A 23,226-nucleotide genomic window follows, 5' to 3' on the forward strand; every position below is an offset into this window, starting at 1 on the left:
TTACCTAAGACGGCGAGAACCCAACTTGACACGATTTGGGTAATAGTTGATAGATTGACGAAAAGTGATTTGTTTCTTCCCATTAAAGAAGCAAAATCTTCGGAGGCCTTAGCTAAGTTGTTTATCAAGGAAGTGGTCTCGCGACATGGGGTTCCTATATCTATTATTTCGGATCGAGATACCTGTTTTACATCTCGGTTTTGAGAAAAGTTTCACGAAGATATGGGAACGCAATTGAAATTGAGCACGGCGTATCATCCTCAAACGGACGGTCAAACCGAACGTACGAATCAAACTTTGAAAGATATGTTATGGGCGTGCGTCATTGATTTCAGTGGTAGTTGGGATGAGCATTTGCCTTTGGTGGAATTCTCGTACAATAATAGTTATCATACTAGTATCGGGATGCCACCTTATGAGATGCTTTACGGGCGAAGGTGTCGAACTCCAATTTGTTGGGGTGAAGTGGGTTAAAGGGAAATCGGGAGTACCGATTTGGTTTTGGAGACGAATAACAAGATTGATATTATTCGGGAACATTTGAAGAAGGCTCAAGATAGACAAAAGTCGTATGCCGATAAACGTAGATGAACGATCGAATTTCAAGAAGGTGATATGGTGATGCTTAAGGTTTCGCCTTGGAAGGGTATTATTCAATTTCGAAAACGGGGAAAGTTAGCTCCTCGGTTTATTGGGCCATTCAAAGTTTTAGCTCGTGTTGGTGAAGTTGTATATCGGTTGGAATTACCCAAAGAACTTGCGGGGATCCATAATACATTTCACGTTTTCCATCTCCGTAAGTGTCTTGCGGATGATTCTTCGTGGGTGTCGTTAGACGAGATTGAGCTAAATAATAAGTTAGAGTATGTTGAGGAGCCGGTTGCTATACTTGATGAAAAGGTTAAGAAATTGAGAAATAAAGAGGTGAGGACTTTTAAAGTCCAATGGCGTCGAAGTATAGGTTCCGAGTTTACTTGGGAGCCCGAAGAGTTTGTCTTGGTTTATCTTCCTGCTTGTCATGCGGCGTGGATTGCGAGGTCGCAATTCGGTTCAAGTGGGGGAGAGTTGTAAGATCTGGTTTCCTCAGACTAGTGGGACGCCATCCAAATGGGCGGGACGCCATCCCAGATTAAAGGCCTGGACACCGTCCAACTTTCTGGACGCCGTCCAGAATGGCTGGCAGACAAGCCTTTTTGTTTTTTAGAAATTTTAGATGGACATTTTGGTAATTTCACTTTGTGGACGAATTAAAGGCCCTAGATCAGTTTTGTTGAGCTTCATTACTCCATTTCCAACCACCAAACCTCATCCACTTCAATTCTAGAGTGAGAGTGCATTTAAGTGTGAGAAAGCTCAAATAGGAGAGGAAGAAGCTTGTTTCGGGTTCTAGCTCGAGCATTAAAGTTGTTCATCTCCTCGTTAGCTTCGTTTTGATTGTGGTGGTAAGCCCTAAACTTGATTACCTTATTTTAATGTGTTTAAGGGTTAGGGTTTGGGTTAGTGTTGCACATAAAATCCATTTGTGAGTAATTTGGGGGTTTTGGGTAAGTTTGGGTCATGAAGACCCAAATGGTGACTAACCTAGGGTTTTGAAAGGGGTAAATGGGTCTTAAAGGCCTAGCAAATCACTAGTACACTTATAGTTAATGTTAGTGGGTGTCATTTGGGTTGTGGATGACCCAAATGGGTGTGTTGACCTTGAAATGGGTCAAATGGGTCTTTAATGACCTAAGTGGTCTTGCATGTGTGAAAATGAGTTAAATTGGTGATTTAAAAATGTAATAAGACCATATTTGACTAGAGTTAGGGTTTTTGGTGAAGTTGACCCATTATTAGGGTTAATGGTGCAAAATGGGTCAGGATTGCACTTTGGGTCAAAATGACTTAGGAATGGTGAAAGAATTGGTTGACCGACTTGAGTTTGCATTTAATAATATGTATAACGTGATAGGTACGTTACTTTGAGGTTTTGCAAGCTCGGGTATCTTTTCACAAGACTTTGAGGTGAGTGGAATAATTATATGCGTAGGTATATAATGTATCTATTTGTTGTAGCGTGAAATGTGTAGTGTCGAGGTATTAAGACACCACGTTTTACGTGAAGAGTGTAGCATCGAGGTGTTAAGATGCCACTCGGGTGTAGCATCGAGGTGTTAAGATGTCACCTAGGAGTGTAGTTTCGAGGTGTTAAGACACCACTCCGTAAAATAATGAGTGAAGCATCGAGGTGTTAAGATGCCACTCGGGGTGAAGTGCCGAGGTGTTAAGGTGCCAACCTAGAGGTTAGTGGTGTGAGGTGTTAAGTGCCCTAACGGATGTTGTGAACACCGATAGCGCTTTTGCGAGCGCCGTTCCCTTGTACTATTGGTTAACCATGGTTATTTGTGTTGTAAGCATATTATATTATTCGAGTTATATTTATATGCGGTTGTTATGCTAGCTTGGGGGTATTGGTGATTTATAGCTTGTTATTGCGACGATAAGCTAATGTTGTTTGCTAGCATGTTTGCGGTTGTGTAAGTGTATGCAAGTAGGTATAATTATATATGTATTCGTATAATTATTGCATTCACTAAGCTTTGCTTACCCTCTCGTTGTTTACTTTTTTTATAGGCTCGGGCGTTGACAAGGGTAAGAGCGTTCAATTGGATTAGTGATCTCCCGCTTGTTTTGTTAGGGGATGCTTTTGGGTGTTAGCTTTTGGAGTTCAACCGAGATTGGGTAGTTTAACCCCAAACACCATTCTCTAGTGTCGTTTGGAACTTAAACTTATATTTGGTCGAAACTTTTATTTTTGAACGAAACTCGTAAAATGGGCGATGTGGGCCCGTTGATGTAAAACTTGATTTGATGATGAAAATCTCTTAGTTTCACTTGTATTGACTTGTGGTAAAAAGGTTTTCGTTTGAAAGTGTCGAAAAGCGGGTTTTCCGCTCGGGTGAGTTGGACCCGTGATCAGTAGCTGGAAGACCATTGGGACGCCGTCCCAATTGCTTGGATGTCATCCCAGTTGTTTTGAGCTGGACGCCGTCCCAAACTTTGGATGCCGTCCCACCTTTCTGAGCTGGACGCCGTCCAGATGCACTGACATAGAAATTTTTTTTTTGGTACGCGTCTAAGGGATTTAAGATGTCGGGTTGTTACATCAGTGTACATAAATACAATGTTAAATTAATAACAAGTATCAAAATGGAATTTAAATATGCATAAAAATTTAAATACAAAGGTTATAATTACCATAAAATCTGAAAGTTCAAAATTCACTTTTTAAAAATAGAAAAATGACTTTTTCACGACCTTTTGGCGTTGAACCTATTTCGAATGGAAGGAACTCTTTAGGAAGTCTAGCTCGTAGTGCCCTTCTCTAGTCAACGTGCGAAACTGGATCCAATCTTCAATTGAAATTGTTTTATCACATGTGCCACATAATTCAGCATAATTATGTGGCAAACGTAATGTGTTTAAAAATATGTTCTGCGGCCATGAATTATTATCAAAATAAAACTATAGTCAAATATATTTGCATTCGAAACGAAATTTTAAAGCAAAAACAATAATAGAGTTATGAATTGAGAGATATCGAAAAGTGCCACTAAATAATTGAACCATTAAACCAAGATGTCGCAAAACGTGTAAAGATTTACGGCTAGTGGTGTGATATTAACCTTATAAAGATTCTCAAAGTACCTAAATACAATGTTACATAAATAAAAAGTTTCAAAATGGCATTTAAATATGTATAAAAACTCAAATGCAAAGATAATAATTACCATAAAATCTGAAAGTTCAAAATTCACTTTTTAAAAATAGCAAAATGACTTTTTCGGCGTTGAAACTATTTCGAATGGAAGGAACTCTTTTGGAATCCATGCTCGTAATGCCATTATCAAGTCATCGTGCGAAAATGGATCCAATCTTCAACCGAAATTGTTTTATCACATGTGCCATATAATTCAGCATAATTATGTGGCAAACGTAATGTGTTTAAAATATGTGTTATGCGACTATGAATTATTATCAAGTCATCGTGCGAAAATGGATCCAATCTTCAACCGAAATTGTTTTATCACATGTGCCACATAATTCAACATAATTATGTGGCAAACGTAATGTGTTTAAAATATGTGTTATGCGACTATGAATTATTATTAAAACGAAACTATTTAAATATATTCGCATTCAAAAAGTGCAAAAAGTGCAACTAAATAATTGAACCATTAAACCAATATGTCGCAAACGTGTAAGGATTTGCGGCTAGTGGGGTGATATTAACCTCAAAAAGATTCCCAATGTACCTAAATACAATATTATAAAATAACCACTATCAAAATGGTATTTAAATATGCATAAAAATATAAATGAAAAGGTAATAATTATCGTAAAATCTGAAAGTTCAACATTCACCTTTTAAAAATAGCAAAACGATTTTTTCGTCGTTAAAACTATTTTTAATGGCAGGAATTCTTTAGGAAATCTTGCTCGTAGTGCCATTCTCTAATTATCGTGCGAAAATGGAACAAATTTTTATCCAAAATTGTTTTATCACATGTGCCACATAATTCAGCAGAATTATGTGGCAAACGTAATGTGTTTAAAAATGTGTTCTGCGGCCATAAATTATTATCGAAATGAAACTATAGTCAAATATATTCGCATTCAATACGAAATATTAAAACAAAAAAAATAACAGAGTTATGAATTGAGAGATATCAAAAAGTGCCACTAAATAATTGAACCATTAAACCAAGATGTTACAGAACGTGTAAGGATTTGAGGCTAGTGAGGTGGTATTAACCTCAAAAAGAATCTCAATGTACCTAAATACAAATTACATAAATAACAAGTATCCAAATGGTATTTAAATATGCATAAAAATTCAAATGCAAAGGTAATCATTATTGTAAAATCTGAAAAGAAAAAAAATCAAAATTCACCTTTTAAAAATAGCAAAATTACTTTTCGGCGTTAAAACTATTTCGAATGGCAGAAACTCTTTAGGAAAGCTTTCTCGTAGTGCCTTTCTCTAGTCATCTTGCGAAAATGGATCCAATCTTCAACCGAAATTATTTTATCATATGTGCCACATAATTCAGCATAATTATGTGGCAAATGTAATGTGTTCAAAAATGTGTTATGCGACCATGAATTATTATCGAAAACAAACTATAATCAAATATATTCGCATTCGATACGAAATTTTAAAACAAAAACAAAAATGGAGTTATGAATTGAGAGATATCAAAAAGTGCCACTAAATAATTGAACCATTAAACCCAGATGTCACAAAACGTGTTAGGATTTGTGGCTAGTGGGGTGATATTAACCTTAAACAGATTCTCGATGTACCTAAATACAATGTTACATAAATAACAAGTATCAAATTGGTATTTAAATATGCAAAAAAATTCAAATGCAAAGGTAATAACTATCGTATAATATGAATGTTCAAAATTCACCTTTTAAAAATAGCAAAACGACTTTTTCAGCGTTAAACTATTTTGAATGGCAGGAACTCTTTAGGAAGACTTGCTCGTAGTGCCCTTCTCTAGTCAATGCGCGAAAATGGATTCAATCTTCAATCGAAATTGTTTTATCACATGTGCCACATAATTCAGCATAATCATCTGTCAAACGTAATGTGTTTAAAAATGTGTTCTGCGGCCATGAATTATTATCAAAACGGAACTATAGTCAAATATATTCGCATTCAATAAGAAATTCTAAAGCAAAAACAATAATAGAGTTATGAATTGAGAGATATCAAAAAGTGCCACTAAATAATTGAACCATTACACCAAGATGTCGCAAAACGTGTAAGGATTTGTGGCTAGTGGGGTGATATTAACCTCAAAAAGATTCTCGATGTACCTAAATACAATGTTATGTAAATAACAAGTATCAAAATGGGATTTAAATATGCATAAAAATTCAAATGCAAAGGTGATAATTATCGTAAAATCTGAAAGTTCAGAATTCACCTTTTATAAATATCAAAACGACTTTTTCGGCATTAAAAGTATTTCGAATGGAAGGAACTCTTAAGGAAGACTTGCTCGTAGTGCCTTTCTCTAGCCATCTTGCAAAAATGGATCCAATCTTCAACCGAAATTGTTTTATCACATGTGCCACATAATTCAGTATAATTATGTGGCAAACGTAATGTGTTTATAAATGTGTTCTGTGGCAATGAATTATTATCGAAACTAAACTATAGTCACATATTTTCGCATTAGATACGAAATTTTAAAACAAAAACAATAATAGAGTTATGAATTGAGAGATATCAAAATGTGCCACTAAATAAATGAACCATTAAACCTAGATGTCGCAAAACGTGTAAAGATTTGTGGCTAGTGGGGTGATATTAACCTCAAAAAGATTCTCAATGTACCCAAATACAATGTTACATAAATAACATGTATCAAAATGGTATTTAAATATGCATAAAAATTCAAAAGCAAAGGTGATAATTTTCATAAAATCTGAAAGTTCAAAATTCACCTTTTAAAAATAGCAAATCGACTTTTTCGGCGTTTAAACTATTTCAAATGGCAGGAACTCTTTAGGAAATCTTGCTCGTAGTGCCTTTCTCTTGTCATCTTGCGAAAATGGGTCCAATCTTCAACCGAAATTGTTTTATCACATGTGCCACATAATTCAGCATAATTATGTGGTAAACGTAATGTGTTTAAAAATGTGTTCCACGGCCATAAATTATTATCGAAACGAAACTATTGTCAAATATATTCGCATTCAATACGAAATTTTAAAACAGAAACAATAATAGAGTTATGAATTGAGAGATATTAAAAAGTGCCACTAAATAATTGAACCATTAAACCATGATGTCGCAAAACGTGTAAGGATCTGTGGCTAGTGGGGTGATATTAACCTCAAAAAGATTCTCAGTGTACCTAAATACAATGTTAAATTAATAACAAGTATAAAAATAGTATTTAAATATGCATAAATATTTAAATACAAAGGTTATAATTACCATAAAATCTGAAAGTTCAAAATTTATTTTTAAAAAATAGAAAAACGACTTTTTCACGACTTTTTTGGCGTTGAAACTATTTCGAATGGAAGGAACTATTTAGGAAGTCTAGCTCGTAGTGCCTTTCTCTAGTCATCGTGCAAAAATGGATCCAATCTTCATCCGAAATTGTTTTATCACATGTGCCACATAATTCAGCATAATTATGTGGAAAACGTAATGTGTTTAAAAATGTGTTCTGCGGCCATGAATTATTATCGAAATGAAACTATAGTCAAATATATTCGCATTCGGTACGAAATTTTAAAATAAAAACAATAATAGAGTTATGAATTGAGAGATATCGAAAAGTGACACTAAATAATTGAACCATTAAACCAAGATGTCGCAAAACGTGTAAGGATTTGCGGCTAGTGGGGTGATATAAACCTTATAAAGATTCTCAATGTACCTAAATACAATGTTACATAAATAAAAAGTTTCAAAATGGCATTTAAATATGCATAAAACTCAAATACAAAGATAATAATTACCGTAAAATCTGAAAGTTCAAAATTCACTTTTTAAAAAATAGCAAAACGACTTTTTCGGCGTTCAAACTATTTCGAATGGAAGGAACTCTTTAGGAAGTCATGCTCGTAGTGCCATTATCAAGTCATCGTTCGAAAATGGATCCAATCTTCAACCGAAATTTTTTTACGACATGTGCCACATAATGCAGCATAATTATTTGGAAAACGTAATGTGTTCAAAATATGTGTTATGCGACTATGAATTATTATCAAAACGAAACTATTTAAATATATTCGCATTCAATACGAAATTTTAAAACAAAAACAATAATAGAGTTATGAATTTAGAGGTATCAAAAAGTGCAACTAAATAATTGAACCATTAAACCAATATGTCGCAGAACGTGTAAGGATTTGCGGCTAGTGGGGTGATATTAACCTCAAAAAGATTCTCAATGTACCTAAATATAATATTACAAAAATAACCACTATCAAAATGGTATTTAAATATGCATAAACATTCAAATGAAAATGTAATAATTATCGTAAAATCTGAAAGTTCAACATTCACCTTTTAAAAATAGCAAAACGACTTTTTTGGCGTTAAAACTATTTTTAACGGCAGGAACTCTTTAGGAAATCTTGCTCGTAGTGCCTTTCTCTAGTCATCGTGCGAAAATGGATCAAATTTTCAACCGTAATTGTTTTATCACATGTGCCACATAATTCAGCAGAATTATGTGGCAAACGTAATGTGTTTAAAAATGTGTTCTGCGGCCATAAATTATTATCGAAACGAAACTATAGTCAAATATATTCGAATTCAATACGAAATATTAAAACAAAAACAATAATAGAGTTATGAATTGAGAGATATCAAAAAGTGCCACTAAATAATTGAACCATTAAACCAAGATGTCGCAAAACGTGCAAGGATTTGTGCCTAGTGGGGTGATATTAACCTCAAAAAGATTCTCAATGTACCTAAATACAATGTTACATAAATAACAAGTATCCAAATGGTATTTAAATACGCATAAAATTTTAAATGCAAAGGTAATAATTATCGTAAAATCTAAAAAAATTCAAAATTCACCTTTTAAAAATAGCAAAACGACTTTTTCGGCGTTAAAACTATTTAGAATGGCAGGAACTCTTTAGGAAATTTTTCATGTAGTGCCTTTCTCTAGTCATCTTGCGATAATAGATCCAATCTTCAACCGAAATTGTTTTATTATATGTGCCACATAATTCAGCATAATTATGTGGCAAACGTAATGTGTTCAAAAATGCGTTCTGCGGCCGTGAATTATTAACGAAACTAAACTATAGTCAAATATATTAACATTCAATACGAACCTTTAAAACAAAAACAATAATAGAGTTATGAATTGAGAGATATCAAAAAGTGCCACTAAATAATTGAATCATTAAACCAAGATGTCAAAAAATGTGTTAGGATTTGAGGCTAGTGGGGTGATATTAACCTCAAGAAGAATCTTAATGTACCTAAATACAATGTTACATAAATTACAAGTATCCAAATGGTATTTAAATATGCATAAAAATTCAAATGCAAAGGTAATAATTATCGTAAAATCAGAAAAACTTCAAAATTCACCTTTTAAAAATTGCAAAACGACTTTTTCGGCGTTAAAACTATTTCGAATGGCAGGAACACTTTAGGAAATCTTTCTCGTAGTGCCTTTCTCTAGCCATCTTGCGAAAATGGATCCAATCTTTAACCGAAATTGTTTTATCATATGTGCCACATAATTCAGCATAATTATGTGGCAAACGTAATGTGTTCAAAAATGTGTTATGCGACCATGAATTATTATCAAAACGAAACTATAGTCAAATATATTTGCATTCGATACAAAATTTTAAAACAAAAATGGAGTTATGAATTGTGAGATATCAAAAACTGCCAATAAATAATCGAACCATTAAACCCAGATGTCGCAAAATGTGTTAGGATTTTCTGGCTAGTGGGGTGATATTAACCTTAAACAGATTCTCGATGTACCTAAATACAATGTTACATAAATAACAAGTATCAAAATGGTATTTAAATATGCATAAAAATTCAAATGCAAAGATAATAACTATCGTAAAATATGAAAGTTCAAAATTCACCTTTTAAAAATAGCAAAACGACTTTTTCGGCGTTTAAACTATTTCGAATGGCAGGAACTCTTTAGGAAATCTTGCTCATAGTGCCTTTTTTAGTCAACTTACAAAAATGGATCCAATCTTCAACCGAAATTATTTTATCACATGTGCCACATAATTTAGCATAATTGTGTGTCAAATGTAATGTGTTTAAAAATGTGTTCTGCGGCCATAAATTATTATTATCGAAATGAAACTACAGTTAAATATATTCGCATTCAATACGAAATTCTAAAACAAAAACAACGATAGAATTATAAATTGAGAGAGATCAAAAAGTGCCACTAAATAATTGAACCATTACACCAAGATGTCGCAAAACGTGTAAGGATCTGTGGCTAGTGGGGTGATATTAACCTCAAAAAGATTATCAATGTATCTAAATACAATGTTACGTAAATAACAAGTATCAAAACGTGATTTAAATATGCATAAAAATTCAAATGCAAAGGTGATAATTATCTTAAAATCTGAAGTTTAAAATTCACCTTTTATAAATATCAAAACGACTTTTTCGGCATTAAAACTATTTTGAATGGAAGGAACTCTTTAGGAAGTCTTGCTCGTAGTGCCTTTCTCTAGCCATCTTGCGAAAATGGATCCAATCTTTAATCGAAATTGTTTTATCACATGTGCCACATAATTCAGCATAATTATGTGTCAAACGTAATGTGTTTAAAAATGTGTTCTGCGGCTATGAATTATTATCGAAACGTAACTATATTCAAATATATTCGCATTCAATACGAAATTCTAAAGCTAAAAGAATAATAGAGTTATGAATTGAGAGATATCAAAAAGTGCCACTAAATAATTGAACCATTACACCAAGATGTCGCAAAACGTGTAAGGATCTGTGGCTAGTGGGGTGATATTAACCTCAAAAAGATTCTCGATTTACCTAAATACAATGTTACGTAAATAACAAGTATCAAAATGAGATTTAAATATGCATAAAAATTCAAATGTGATAATTATTGTAATATCTAAAAGTTCAGAATTCACATTTTATAAATATCAAAACGACTTTTTTGGCATTAAAACTATTTCAAATGGAAGGAACTCTTTAGGAAGTCTTGCTCGTAGTGCCTTTCTCTAGCCATCTTGCGAAAATAGATCCAATCTTCAACCGAAATTGTTTTATCACATGTGTCACATAATTCAGCATAATTATGTGGTAAACGTAATGTGTTTATAAATGTGCTCTGTTTCATGACTCGTCCTAATCCATCTAGACATATACATTACATTTGGTTACATCGCAAGGTATTTGACCTCTATATGATACATTTTACAAACATTGCATTCGTTCTTAAAAGACAATCTTTCTTTACATTGAAAGTTGATGGCATGCATACCATTTTCATAATATATCCAACTATAATTAACTCAATAATAATCCTGTTGAATTCAACGACTCGAATGCAACGTATTTTGAAATATGTCATGATTGACTCCAAGTAATATCCTTAAAATGAGCTAATGCACAGCGGAAGATTTTTTTCATACCTGAGAATAAACATGCTTTCAAGTGTCAACCAAAAGGTTGGTGAGTTCATAGGTTTATCATAATCAATCATTTCCATAATTTTAATAGACCACAAGATTTCATTTATTCAATAATCATACACTCGCAAGTGTTAAAAATTCATTCGTATGGATTGTACACCTGGTAACCGACATTAATAAAATGCATGTAGAATATCCTCATATATAAAGATCAAAGTACTAAAGCAGTTCAAATTCTCTGACTGGGGCTTGTCAATGGCCCATAGATCTATCTTTAGGATTCGCGTCAATTGGTGGCAATTATAATAAACACCAATTCTTAGGTTACCAAGTTCAATAAGGGCGATATCCGGTATAACGATTCAACCATAGAATGTAGTTTCGATTACTTGTGTCTATTTCGTAAAGCATTTATAAAAGCGCATGTATTCTCAGTCCCGAAAATATATATTGCAAAAGCATTTAAAAAGGGTGCAAATGAAACTCACAATACTGTATTTTGTAGTAAAAATACATATGACGGCATTGAACAATGCAGGGTTGGCCTCGGATTCACGAACCTATATCATTTGTTTATTCATTAATATATATATAATCGTAATCGAATATATATATATTATTATTAGTGAATTAATTGTTATTTTAACTATGTTTTTCATTAATAATCTAATTAATTACATTTATTAATATTTATATATAAATAATAATATAGCTACGTTATATGTAGTAAATATGAATTTTATATTACCAATAGTTGTTTGATGAAGTAATGTTGATAATAATAAATAAAAAGTTGTTTCATCCTATAATACTAATAATCTTAGTTATAAAATGATAATTTTTATAAAAGTGATACTTTTAATGATAATAAATACTAATAATAATAATAACTATAAAAATAAATGATTTTATTAATAGTAATAATACTACTTATTTATAATAATAACTATAATGATAATAATGTTAATAATGAGGTTAACGATAATAATCAAAATAACAATTTTAATCATAATGATATATTATCTTATACTTATTTTTTTATCCTTATCTTTTAAATCATAATACTGATAATTTCCTAATTATCTTATTTAGTATCTTCCTTTCATCATCTTTTATATCCTAATTATAATTGTAATAATAATAATAATAATAATAATAATAATAATAATAATAATAATAATAATAATGATAATAATAATAAGTTGATAAATGGCTACCTTCAAAGGCTCGAAAAAAATAATGAATCGCCCAAGCCGTGACTCGAACCCACGACCTCTAGCTAACTCAATAATAACACAAACCACCACGCTATTTCAGTTTTTCTAAAATTATAACACCCTAAATATATATAAATCGATTGTTCTCTGCCTCCTTATTTTCTTCTCCTTCACAGTATCGATAACACAGAAATATGGTGGGTTTTGCATCGTGGTGACTCAATTCACTGCCTAAAGAAACAGAATCCTAACAGCCCAACGAAACACTTGGATTCACTTGGCCTAACAAGTTTAATTTGATTGAAGCCCAATTAAGAAAATAGTAGAAACTGATAGGGTTTCGTTTAAAAAAATAAATCGAAAGAAAAAGCAAGTAGCAGTGTACAAGTGGGGTTTGCTAGTGTGTCGCCAGAAAAGAAAAGAAAATAAGTTGGTCCCAATTCATCATCAATTATACCCGATCTTCAATCATTAACATCATTTTCTTTGTCTTTTTATAATCATCAAAAACTTACAGCAATGGTTTGAGAGTCTTGGTAACAGAATACGTGAAAATAGCAGGAATACAAGGGATTTCATGTTTGAACAGAAAACAAGAGCATAACAGTATGCAGTAGCAGTAGGAACGAGCAATGGTTTTTCTCAGACAGGGTTTAGAGAGAGAAAGTTGGTGTTTGATCGAGATACAGAAAACTGTAACAATAGTGGTGGTAGCCGGTGGTTTGAACATGATGATGATGGTGAGGGAAATCAACGAAATCCTGGTGGATGGGTTGTGGGTGTTTTCTGGACGAGAAGAGGAGAGGAAAGGGAATAAGTGGTGATTATGGGTCGTTCACGAAGGAGAATTGCAGGTGTGTTTAGAATGGTGGTTTCTGGGTTGTCGGACATAAGTACTATCATCATTAATATAAACATGAACGTCTCGGTTATGTATATTATTATCATCACGAACTCATCTTATTCATCACGATCCAAATCTTAAATCGTTATCAACTTCATTATCGTTCGCATACTTAAAACATAAAACAGTGAGGTTTAAATGGGTTTCGTTCAAGTAGGTTTTGATTTCATGTGATGGTTTTGATGATGATGGGTATTCATGGCGATGGTTTATGGTAGTTGTGATTTCATTGAAGAAGAAAGGGAGAGTGAGGAAGAGAGATTGAGGGTGGCGACTATGGAGGTTTAAGGGTGGGGATTGTCAACAGAAACATAAAGATAATGATGCTATTTGGTGGTGATGGATTGTTGTGTGGGTTTCAAATCAAGAAAACAGAAAAATGCAGTAACAATGATTGTTTCTTGGTCGTAACTAGGAGAGAGAGAGTGGGAGAGGGACAAGATGGTGGCAATGGACTGTGATGATGAGGGTGGTATTGAAGTGGCCGACGGTGGCGATAGGTGGTGAAGGTACACGTGTAGTGACCCGAACTTTTCCATGTTTATATATATATTAATTGAGATTGATATTTACATGATTAAATGTTTCCAACATGTTAAGCAATCAAACTTGTTAAGACTTGATTAATTGAAATATGTTTCATATAGACAATTGACCATCCAAGTTGACCGGTGATTCACGAACGTTAAAACTTGTAAAAACTATATGATGACATATATATGGATATATATATAGTTAACATGATACTATGATAAGTAAACATATCATTAAGTATATTAACAATGAACTACATATGTAAAAACAAGACTACTAACTTAATGATTTTTAAACGAGACATATATGTAACGATTATCGTTGTAAAGACATTTAATGTATATATATCATATTAAGAGATATTCATACATGATAATATCATGATAATATAATAATTTAAAATCTCATTTGATATTATAAACATTGGGTTAACAACATTTAACAAGATCGTTAACCTAAAGGTTTCAAAACAACATTTACATGTAACGACTAACGATGACTTAACGACTCAGTTAAAATGTATATACATGTAGTGTTTTAATATGTATTCATACACTTTTGAAAGACTTCAAGACACTTATCAAAATACTTCTACTTAACAAAAATGCTTACAATTACATCCTCGTTCAGTTTCATCAACAATTCTACTCGTATGCACCCGTATTCGTACTCGTACAATACACAGCTTTTAGATGTATGTACTATTGGTATATACACTCCAATGATCAGCTCTTAGCAGCCCATGTGAGTCACCTAACACATGTGGGAACCATCATTTGGCAACTAGCATGAAATATCTCATAAAATTACAAAAATATGAGTAATCATTCATGACTTATTTACATGAAAACAAAATTACATATCCTTTATATCTAATCCATACACCAACGACCAAAAACACCTACAAACACTTTCATTCTTCAATTTTCTTCATCTAATTAATCTCTCTCAAGTTCTATCTTCAAGTTCTAAGTGTTCTTCATAAATTCTACAAGTTCTAGTTACATAAAATCAAGAATACTTTCAAGTTTGCTAGCTCACTTCCAATCTTGTAAGGTGATCATCCAACCTCAAGAAATCTTTGTTTCTTACAGTAGGTTATCATTCTAATACAAGGTAATAATCATATTCAAACTTTGGTTCAATTTCTATAACTATAACAATCTTATTTCAAGTGATGATCTTACTTGAACTTGTTTTCGTGTCATGATTCTGCTTCAAGAACTTCGAGCCATCCAAGGATCCGTTGAAGCTAGATCCATTTTTCTATTTTCCAGTAGGTTTATCCAAGGAACTTAAGGTAGTAATCATGTTCATAACATCATTCGATTCATACATATAAAGCTATCTTATTCGAAGGTTTAAACTAGTAATCACTAGAACATAGTTTAGTTAATTCTAAACTTGTCCGCAAACAAAAGTTAATCCTTATAACTTGACTTTTAAAATCAACTAAACACATGTTCTATATCTATATGATATGCTAACTTAATGATTTAAAACCTGGAAACACGAAAAACACCGTAAAACCGGATTTACGCCGTCGTAGTAACACCGCGGGCTGTTTTGGGTTAGTTAATTAAAAACTATGATAAACTTTGATTTAAAAGTTGTTATTCTGAGAAAATGATTTTTATTATGAACATGAAACTATATCCAAAAATTATGGTTAAACTCAAAGTGGAAGTATGTTTTTTCTAAAATGGTCTTCTAGACGTCGTTCTTTCGACTGAAATGACTACCTTTACAAAAACGACTGGTAACTTATTTTTCCGACGATAAACCTATACTTTTTCTGTTTAGATTCATAAAATAGAGTTCAATATGAAACCATAGCAATTTGATTCACTCAAAACGGATTTAAAATGAAGAAGTTATGGGTAAAACAAGATTGGATAATTTTTCTCATTTTAGCTACGTGAAAATTGGTAACAAATCTATTTCAACCATAACTTAATCAACTTGTATTGTATATTATGTAATCTTGAGATACCATAGACACGTATACAATGTTTCGACCTATCATGCCGACACATCTATATATATTTCAGAACAACCATAGACACTCTATATGTGAATGTTGGAGTTAGCTATACAGGGTTGAGGTTGATTCCAAAATATATATAGTTTAAGTTGTGATCAATACTGAGATACGTATACACTGGGTCGTGGATTGATTCAAGATAATATTTATCGATTTATTTCTATACATCTAACTGTGGACAACTAGTTATAGGTTACTAACGAGGACAGCTGACTTAATAAACTTAAAACATCAAAATATATTAAAAGTGTTGTAAATATATTTTGAACATACTTTGATATATATATATATGTATATATTGTTATAGGTTCGTGAATCAACCAGTGGCCAAGTCTTACTTCCCGACGAAGTAAAAATCTGTGAAAGTGAGTTATAGTCCCACTTTTAAAATCTAATATTTTTGGGGTGAGAATACATGCAGGTTTTATAAATGATTTACAAAATAGACACAAGTACGTGAAACTACATTCTATGGTTGAATTATCGAAATCGAATATGCCCCTTTTTATTAAGTCTGGTAATCTAAGAATTAGGGAACAGACACCCTAATTGACGCGAATCCTAAAGATAGATCTATTGGGCTTAACAAACCCCATCCAAAGTACCGGATGCTTTAGTACTTCGAAATTTATATCATATCCGAAGGGTGTCCCGGAATGATGGGGATATTCTTATATATGCATCTTGTTAATGTCGGTTACCAGGTGTTCACCATATGAATGATTTTTATCTCTATGTATGAGATGTGTATTGAAATATGAAATCTTGTGGTCTATTATTATGATTTGATATATATAGGTTAAACCTATAACTCACCAACACTTTTGTTGACGTTTTAAGCATGTTTATTCTCAGGTGATTATTAAGAGCTTCCGCTGTCGCATACTTAAATAAGGACGAGATTTGGAGTCCATGCTTGTATGATATTGTGTAAAAACTGCATTCAAGAAACTTATTTTGTTGTAACATATTTGTATTGTAAACCATTATGTAATGGTCGTGTGTAAACAGGATATTTTAGATTATCATTATTTGATAATCTACGTAAAGCTTTTTAAAACCTTTATCTATGAAATAAAGGTTATGGTTTGTTTTAAAAATGAATGCAGTCTTTGAAAAATGTCTCATATAGAGGTCAAAACCTCGCAACGAAATCAATTAATATGGAACGTTTTTAATCAATAAGAACGGGACATTTCAGTTGGTATCCGAGCGTTGGTCTTAGAGAACCAGAATTTTGCATTAGTGTGTCTTTTCGAGTTTGTTAGGATGCATTAGTGAGTCTGGACTTCGACCGTGTTTACTTGAAAAATGATTGCTTAACAAATTTTGTTGGAAACTATATATTTTTAACATGTGAATATTATGTGATATATTAATCTCTTAACGCGTTTGATATTATGTGATAGCTGTCTACCTCTAGAACAAGTCCCATTGACTCACCTAATAATAATGAAGAGTCAAATGTAAATTGGAATGATTCGTGGACTGATTCACAAGTTCCCGAAGAGGAACCGGAAGAAGAGTCGGAACCGGAAGAAGAATCGGAACCGGAAGAAGAATCGGAACCGGATGAAGAAGTAGAACCGGTGGGGGAAATAATAAAACGGTTAAGTAAAAGAAAATCCTCAACCAACCGACCAAGGTTAATTATGGTCAATGGTGTTTCCGTCAAGGAAGCAAAATATTGGGAGGATTACCAATTCTCCGATGAATCGGATTCCGACGAGAATTCCGATGATGTTATAGAAATTACCCCAACTGAATTTAAAAAGGCAAAAGAAAATAATAAGGGAAAGGGCATAAAAATAGAGAAATCTAATTCCAACCCCGATGAACTTTATATGTATCGTCAACCCCCGAAGTCCTTAAGTTGTAACAATGACCCGGGAACCTCTAAACCACCAGGTTTTTCTAAACCAATGTGGAAAACGACGGCTCGTATTAGGGGAACATCATATATCCCTAGAAACTTGGCAAAACGAACCAAAACCGAAGAAGAAGAAACAATCGAGTCGGAATAAGATAGTTGTATTCGTGTGGTGTAATATATGTAATATAGTGTGCTTATGCTTTATGATATATGTAAAAATTGCTTGTATTAATAAGTATTTTTTTTTATGAATCTAACTCTTGTCTATTTTACAGTATAAAAACACAAAATGGATAGACAACCCAATATTTTAAGAGACCTACCCGGAGACATGATTGATGAAATCTTGTCTAGAGTCGGTCAGAATTCTCCGGCACAACTATTTAAGGCGAGATCAGTTTGTAAGACATTCGAAGAACGTTCCAAGAATGCCTTGGTTTATAAAAGGCTTTCATTCGAAAGATGGGGGATATCACATTGGGAAATCCATAAGTTACGATGTGTTTACTTTGACGCATATATTGCGGGGAACCCAAATGCTATTTTACGCAATGGGTTAAGAAATTATTTTGACTCAATATATCCGAATATTGGACTTCGAGATTTAGAAAAAGCGGCTAACATGCAACATAAAGAAGCATGTTATGCTTACGGATTAGTAATGTTCGCTTCTCACCAAAGTGAGAACAAGAACATCGGGCTACAACTATTAAACAAAACGTTCCCACAAGTGACGGAGTCGGTAATTGGGGTAAGAAATGAGGTTTTTAGATTGTTACGGGACTGTTGGACATTAAGTAACCCTCGTCCCTTTGACGACGTTACAACACGCTGTTTTATCAACGGCCATAACAGTTATGTTCCACAAGACCAAGGATGGGAAGTAATCCTAGTAAAACCAGAATGCATGACTTGTTTCTGGACGTATGAATTACGTGTTTTTATTACCTTTGCTGAACGACTTGTGTACTAGCTAGAATTATCTTCACAACCATCTTGTATCAAATTTATTGTGTGCTATATTTCATGCTATATGTAAAATAAGCGGTATTGTAAGTTTGTAAAATATTGTGTAAAAGTTTGAACGCTAAATATTATTATAATCAGTTTTTCATATAGAATTGTAGTAGTTGAATTGTATATTAGCTACTAAGTATGAACTTAACGGGTAGGTACTACCCGAATTTAAACTTATAAAACGCTAATATGAAGAAAAAGCTTTTATAAATGAGTTCATATTATGCTACGAAATACTATTAACTACTCTTAATATTCTGTATGATTAACTTGTTCCATTTGACTATTTTGAAGGAAATGGCACCGACTACTCGACACACCGTGAATATGAATGAAGAGGAATTCCGTACTTTTCTAGCTTCAAACATAGCCGCAGTACAGGCTGCGCTACATACCAACAATAACCTTGGATCTGGCAGTACAGGAAATCGTGTAGGATGCACCTACAAAGAATTCACTGCCTGCAAACCTTTGGAATTTGATAGAACCGAAGGACCGATCGGATTGAAACGGTGGACCGAGAAGGTCGAATCGGTGTTTGCCATAAGTAAGTGTACTGAAGAGGACAAAGTGAAGTACGCTATGCATACCTTCACAGGTTCTGCATTAACATGGTGGAATACCTATCTAGAGCAAGTGGGACAAGATGATGCTTACGCACTACCGTGGTCAGCATTCAAGCACTTGATGAACGAGAAGTACCGTCCCAGAACCGAGGTCAATAAGCTCAAGACAGAACTTAGAGGGTTACGAACCCAAGGATTTGATATTACCACGTACAAAAGACGATTCACAGAATTGTGCCTATTGTGTCCGGGAGCATTCGAAGATGAGGAAGAGAAGATCGACGCGTTTGTGAAAGGATTACCGGAAAGAATCCAAGAAGATATAAGTTCACACGAGCCCGCCTCCATACAACAGGCATGTAGAATGGCTCACAAACTAGTGAACCAGATTGAAGAAAGAATTAAAGAACAGACTGCTGAAGAGGCCAATGTGAAGCAAGTCAAAAGAAAGTGGGAGGAAAACGGTGATAAGAATCACCAATACAACAACAACAGCAATTACAACAATAATCGCAACAATTATCCCAACAATCGCAACTACAACAAACGGCCCAACAACAACAACAACAACAACAACAACTACAACAATCATCCCAACAACAATAATAACCGCAACAACAACAACAACAACAACAATCAGAAGCAGCTATGCCAAAGGTGTGAAAAGTATCACTCGGGGTTCTGCACTAAATTTTGCAACAAGTGTAAAAGAAATGGTCATAGCGCGGCGAAGTGTGAAGTCTACGGACCAGGGGTTAATAGAACGAAAGGAACAAATGGTGTCGGAACGAGTAATGGCGGAGCAAGTAGTGTCGGAGCAAGTTATGCCAATGTAGTTTGTTATAAATGTGGAAAACCGGGCCACATTATTAGAAATTGCCCGAACCAGGAGAACACGAATGGACAAGGCCGCGGAAGAGTTTTCAATATTAATGCGGCAGAGGCACAGGAAGACCCGGAGCTTGTTACGGGTACGTTTCTTATTGACAATAAATCTGCTTACGTTTTATTTGATTCGGGTGCGGATAGAAGCTATATGAGTAGAGATTTTTGTGCTAAATTAAGTTGTCCATTGACGCCTTTGGATAGTAAATTTTTACTCGAATTAGCAAATGGTAAATTAATTTCAGCAGATAATATATGTCGGAATCGAGAAATTAAACTGGTTAGCGAAACATTTAAGATTGATTTGATACCAGTAGAGTTAGGGAGTTTTGATGTGATAATCGGTATGGACTGGTTGAAAGAAGTGAAAGCAGAGATCGTTTGTTACAAAAATGCAATTCGCATTATACGAGAAAAAGGAAAACCCTTAATGGTGTACGGGGAAAAGGGCAACACGAAGCTACATCTTATTAGTAATTTGAAGGCACAAAAACTAATAAGAAAAGGTTGCTATGCTATTCTAGCACACGTCGAGAAAGTACAAACTGAAGAAAAGAGCATCAATGATGTTCCCGTCGCAAAAGAATTTCCCGATGTATTTCCGAAAGAATTACCGGGATTACCCCCACATCGATCCATCGAATTTCAAATAGATCTTGTACCAGGAGCTGCACCAATAGCTCGTGCTCCTTACAGACTCGCACCCAGCGAGATGAAAGAACTGCAAAGCCAATTACAAGAACTTTTAGAGCGTGGTTTCATTCGACCAAGCACATCACCGTGGGGAGCTCCTGTTTTGTTTGTCAAGAAGAAAGATGGTACATTCAGGTTGTGTATCGACTACCGAGAGTTGAACAAACTTACCATCAAGAACCGCTACCCACTACCGAGAATCGACGACTTATTTGATCAACTACAAGGCTCGTCTGTTTATTCAAAGATTGACTTACATTCCGGGTATCATCAAATGCGGGTGAAAGAAGATGATATTCCAAAGACTGCTTTTAGAACACGTTACGGTCATTACGAGTTTATGGTCATGCTGTTTGGTTTAACTAATGCACCAGCTGTGATCATGGACCTTATGAACCGAGTGTGTGGACCATACCTTGACAAGTTTGTCATTGTTTTCATTGATGACATACTTATTTACTCAAAGAATGACCAAGAACACGGTGAACATTTGAGAAAGGTGTTAGAAGTATTGAGGAAGGAAGAATTGTACGCTAAGTTTTCAAAGTGTGCATTTTGGTTGGAAGAAGTTCAATTCCTCGGTCACATAGTGAACAAAGAAGGTATTAAGGTGGATCCAGCAAAGATAGAAACTGTTGAAAAGTGGGAAACCCCGAAAACTCCAAAACACATACGTCAGTTTTTAGGACTAGCTGGTTACTACAGAAGGTTCATCCAAGACTTTTCCAGAATAGCAAAACCCTTGACTGCATTAACGCATAAAGGGAAGAAATTTGAATGGAATGATGAACAAGAGAAAGCATTTCAGTTATTGAAGAAAAAGCTAACTACGGCACCTATATTGTCATTGCCTGAAGGGAATGATGATTTTGTGATTTATTGTGACGCATCAAAGCAAGGTCTCGGTTGTGTATTAATGCAACGAACGAAGGTGATTGCTTATGCGTCTAGACAATTGAAGATTCACGAACAAAATTATACGACGCATGATTTGGAATTAGGCGCAGTTGTTTTTGCATTAAAGACTTGGAGGCACTACTTATATGGGGTTAAAAGTATTATATATACCGACCACAAAAGTCTTAAACACATATTTAATCAGAAACAACTGAATATGAGGCAGCGTAGGTGGATTGAATTATTGAATGATTACGACTTTGAGATTCGTTACCACCCGGGGAAGGCAAATGTGGTAGCCGATGCCTTGAGCAGGAAGGACAGAGAACCCATTCGAGTAAAATCTATGAATATAATGATTCATAATAACCTTACTACTCAAATAAAGGAGGCGCAACAAGGAGTTTTAAAAGAGGGAAATTTAAAGGATGAAATACCCAAAGGATCGGAGAAGCATCTTAATATTCGGGAAGACGGAACCCGGTATAGGGCTGAAAGGATTTGGGTACCAAAATTTGGAGATATGAGAGAAATGGTACTTAGAGAAGCTCATAAAACCAGATACTCAATACATCCTGGAACGGGGAAGATGTACAAGGATCTTAAGAAACATTTTTGGTGGCCGGGTATGAAAGCCGATGTTGCTAAATACGTAGGAGAATGTTTGACGTGTTCTAAGGTCAAAGCTGAGCATCAGAAACCATCAGGTCTACTTCAACAACCTGAAATCCCGGAATGGAAATGGGAAAACATTACCATGGATTTCATCACTAAATTGCCAAGGACTGCAAGTGGTTTTGATACTATTTGGGTAATAGTTGATTGTCTCACCAAATCAGCACACTTCTTGCCAATAAGAGAAGATGACAAGATGGAGAAGTTAGCACGACTGTATTTGAAGGAAGTCATCTCCAGACATGGAATACCAATCTCTATTATCTCTGATAGGGATGGCAGATTTATTTCAAGATTCTGGCAGACATTACAGCAAGCATTAGGAACTCGTCTAGACATGAGTACTGCCTATCATCCACAAACTGATGGGCAGAGCGAAAGGATGATACAAACGCTTGAAGACATGCTACGAGCATGTGTTATTGATTTCGGAAACAGTTGGGATCGACATCTACCGTTAGCAGAATTTTCCTACAACAACAGCTACCATTCAAGCATTGAGATGGCGCCGTTTGAAGCACTTTATGGTAGAAAGTGCAGGTCTCCGATTTGTTGGAGTGAAGTGGGGGATAGACAGATTACGGGTCCGGAGATTATACAAGAAACTACCGAGAAGATCATCCAAATTCAACAACGGTTGAAAACCGCCCAAAGTCGACAAAAGAGCTACGCTGACATTAAAAGAAAAGATATAGAATTTGAAATTGGAGAGATGGTCATGCTTAAAG

The sequence above is a fragment of the Rutidosis leptorrhynchoides genome, chromosome 7, assembly GCF_046630445.1.
Source record: "Rutidosis leptorrhynchoides isolate AG116_Rl617_1_P2 chromosome 7, CSIRO_AGI_Rlap_v1, whole genome shotgun sequence".
NCBI lineage: Eukaryota > Viridiplantae > Streptophyta > Magnoliopsida > Asterales > Asteraceae > Rutidosis > Rutidosis leptorrhynchoides.